Source organism: Aplysia californica, unplaced genomic scaffold, assembly GCF_000002075.1.
Source record: "Aplysia californica isolate F4 #8 unplaced genomic scaffold, AplCal3.0 scaffold01207, whole genome shotgun sequence".
Lineage (NCBI taxonomy): Eukaryota > Metazoa > Mollusca > Gastropoda > Aplysiida > Aplysiidae > Aplysia > Aplysia californica.
The window spans coordinates 59,082-63,346 of record NW_004798477.1 but is presented as its reverse complement, the minus strand read 5'-3'; the positions used below and the strand labels follow the sequence as shown (position 1 = coordinate 63,346).

Below are 4,265 nucleotides of genomic sequence, written 5' to 3'. Positions count from 1 at the left end.
CCTGAAACTGAAAACAACACGTTTGTTTTTGAGGCGATCGAGCCGATCAGCCGATCCTATCCGTAGTGGGCATCAGTGGGCACCCCGTATTACCCGCCCTCCTCCCACTAGCCTAATAATAGACACCTTAACTAAAGACTGGAGTACTTAGGAATAAGAGATTGGTTTGAAAAAAAAATATTGTGATATTTTGTTAAGTTTTGGAGCATCGTATTCCCTTATTTTCGAAAATCCTTTCTCCTTTTCAAAGGGTGGCGCCATGGTGCCATTTGCGCTTGGAGAGCCACGCCACTGTTTGTCACTGTGCTGTCACTTGTGGGGGTAACACACAAAAAAAAAGAAATAAAACCGAAAAGAAAGTTATACAAGCGTCTTGTCGGGCTCGCTATTGCGACCGGTCAATGAACCCGAAACCGTTCTGAGCGCTTCCTAGTACAGGACTCAGGAACAGGGGGAGATTATTGATTAAAAAAAAAAAGACGCACTCGGGGATAGGGGGAGGGCTGGACGCAACGCCAGAGGACAAACAAACTAAAACTGAATGCAATTGTAATATTTAATGTTTAGAATTTTGATTACTACTAGATCTGCAGCTTTCTGCAAAGTAAAGTGTGCGTTGGTGCAGGCCTTGTGCGAAATCGGGAACCGTCATAACTTGTAAGCGTGTTATGGAACTTAGGGGCCTATGTGTTCGCGTTTTATTGGATTGGTGACAGTAAATTAGATCTCCATATTTTATCTTTCTGTTCAAGATTCGCAGATTTTTCAGTATCACTGCATCTTGCCCTCCCACAGTTCTTACACCTCTCACACTGAATAGGTCTACTTGGGCTATAATAATAATAATAATAATTGGGGGGGGGTGTATGAGTACGAACTATTGCTGTGTTTCTTATTCAGAGAGCCCTAGTCAAAGAAAGTAAACTTCTGACAACACGTATTTTAATTGTAGTTTTCTGTCTCTGGCTGTGGCCTTGGCCAAGTAGTGGCTTGCATACACTATACACCTGTCTAGAAAAGTTACGTTTCACTACAAGACCGGCCAGGGCCCGACAGAGCTGGTGTCCTTGCTACTGTTGTTCTTGTTGACAGATAACTCTGGTAACATTTCACTGCTTTTGAATCTGCAACTGAACGATTGAAAGTAATGAAAGGGTCTATACCTACTCGATGCATGATTAGCAAAATGATAATGATAATAATCAGATAAAATTCGATGCGATGACGTCATCGGACGTTACTGTTCGATCAGCTGAAAATATACCCGGAAGTACGGAGTACGACTCAATGGCTAGCCAGAAATAGAAACAGTGGAGTGTAAACATCACTTGTTAATGAATCACTGTGACTGTGGAAACATTTGAGAAGCAATTGGCAATATTAGTAATTTTGTCTTTCAACGTTACGTGTGGTGTTGAAGGTGCAGGTGAGTGAACATAGCGTATCTAGACCGTCTAGACTCTAGAATCAGAATTACAGAATTCACTCTTCGGACTGTCGAAACTTTACTAATCAAATCTACTAGATCTAAGACTAAAGTATTACAAACCCCCCAATTATGTTTGCCAAATAAACCTATAAGAAATTCTAAAAAAGATTATATATAGATCTAGATCTAGAATCTAGACCTCATCTTACAAAGAAGTCAGTCGAAGTGCCTATTTACTATTATTTGCAACGCTGCGTTGCGATTAGTGACGAAAGTGGCTATTCTCACCCGCCCGGAAGTTCTCGCAAGATCAACTCCTCCCCTCTTCTCTCTCTCTGTCTCTTTCTGAATACTGTCTATCGGTGTGGACGATCAAATTGACCAAAACAAAGTTAAAAAATGATGTTAAAACACAAAAGTAAATAAATTTGGTTGTCTACAAAGATGCTACGGCTATTTAACTTTTCGAATTGAGCCGAACTACGCGGGTCGCCATTTTGTTTTGCCCGGAAATTCTCGCGCTACTCCTCTCTCTCTTTCTCTCTCCACTGCCCACAGACAAAATTGTACGCTTTTAGTAGGCTACAATTGTAATGGAACGTTTGTTCACGGCACAGAATTCTACAATTTTTCTGTTATCACAGTGTAGAATTCTGTGGTTTAGGGTGAACGCAAAATTTGGTGAACGCGCTCCGGGTGAGAATAGAGGTGGCCATTAGCGACAGTGCTAGATCTATATCTAGATCTAAATCTAGATGTCTAAATAAAACGCTGTGTGTTAAATACGTGTGTAGTTCTGATGGCCGAATGGGCAGCGCGTCTGCATAAGTCAAACCATAATTTATGAGCATGGGTACGAATCCCGGTCTTGGAAGTTTTTTTTTTCCCCTCTTCACGACTGACCGACAATTTTTTCCCATAAATTATAACTTGTTACTTAAATCTAGTACTTTTTAAAATGTAGATCTAGATTCTATATCTATCTATCTAGATCTAGATTCTAGATAGGGGTGAAGCATACACATTCTGGTTTTGTCCTCAAGAGAGGAGCTTTTCTACAAGTAGGTCAGTAGTCTATACTTTTCTATCCCATGATCTTTGTCCCTACGCGAAAGAGGATGAAAAAGGAAAAAATTAGGAAATTATCTAGATCTAGATAATTTCCAGCCTTCTTTTGAAACGCCCTGTGCCAATAATATTTTGTAGTATTCACACACCCTGTGCGAATATAATAATTTCATAGTATTCACACACCCTGTGTGAATAACATTTCTAGTATTCACATAGTATTCACACACCCTTTTAGAGTAAAATTTCACCATATTCACACAGTATTGACACACCCTGTGCGAATAACTATAGCCTTTTTTTTTACGCAGTGGCTATTTTTACGGCGAGCGTAAAGATAGCCTCCCACGCTATTTTTACAGCGAGCCGTAAAGATAGCCTAGGGCTATTTTTACGGCGGTCACAAACTGATGACGTAGAACACGTTTTTCTGTTTTCAGTCTTATAAATTCCGTCTTGGCTTGTAAGCCCTTGGCTACTACCTTATTTGTTATTTTATACTAGATCTAGATCTACCTTTATGAAATGACTAAAAACTAATGTAAACATACTTTGAGCTGGTTAAAACCGAAAGTAAGGCACTATAATTACATTTACATGTCCTCTATTATAAGTATTTTCATAATTATAGTCTTTATTCTGGACTTAAACAATTCAATGTTTTTATGTTCTTTACTTGGACCTTGTTGTTGTGGGATTCTTTCAAATAATAAAATAGATCGCATTTTTTAAGTTTTTGTGTTTTGTTTTCTGATGTGCTCATATTATTACTGTCCATTTTTACGGGGAACAGCTCACCCCAAGGGTGATTCTTTTTCCGATTCATATATTTAGGGAAAAAAATTATACAGGCATAAGAAATAATGGAGAAAGTAAATTTTGATAAGTCCGAAAATATTAAAGTTGCCATGGAATGGAAACAGCACCAACATCCAAAACAAACAATAATTTTTAAAAACCGAAGGCTTCTTACTCTCTAACAAAATTGCATGAAAATTGGTGGAATGGTAGATCTAGATACAGATGCTATGGTCAATCGTACTGGGCACAATTTTGATATTTGAATGTAAAAAAATATGTGTTCCTGTACCCTGAAATTGCATCACAATAATTAATAGATTAATCATTGTGAAAAAAAATAAAAATTTTTACACCTCTATCAAAAATCTGCTCAGTGCAAAGGAAGGAGGAACATTTTAACGGCATCCCCAAGGCGAAAAGTGTTAACTCCAAAATGGCCGCTCTTCTTGTGGGTGTGGTACATGTAGTGATGTCAGTGAATGAGATGATGATGCTGGCAGTGATGATAGTAATGATAGTGACGAGGAGGTGATGGTGGTGGTGATGATGATGGTGGGGAGAAGAAGGAAGAGGTGGTGGTGGAGGAAGGGAGAAGGAAGATGAAGAAGAGAATAGAATGATGGTGAAGAGGAGGAAATGGAAAACCTATGGCGCTGTTCAAATATAATCTCACACTTTTGGGGACGTTTTTTAAAACACAAAACCCAAATACCACTTTTCTCACATTTTCCTCCAACCCCCACCCACACCAATTTAATATTAGTACTTTTTCCGATCTTCAACTTTCATTATTATTTTAAAGAAACCTGTACTATACGTGGCTTTTTTTAACTAGCTTGTAAAAAAAATGTCATTTCAGTTAATACAATTTAATCAAACCATATGAACTAGAAAGAAAGAAACATTAAGAAATTAGATATCCGCCTACAGAAATTTCATCATAAGTTCAAAATTATTTGTAACCCCC

General features: G+C 38.2%; 1 protein-coding gene across 1 annotated transcript in view; it reads left to right on the top strand.

Annotated features, from left to right (window-relative positions):
* Positions 1-1,250: 1,250 nt before the first annotated feature.
* Positions 1,251-4,265, top strand: part of LOC101859063 (IST1 homolog) — a gene marked incomplete in the record, with an annotated part of 11,899 nt that continues 8,884 nt past the window's right edge. Inside the window, 1 exon segment of the mRNA XM_013090296.2 lies at positions 1,251-1,426.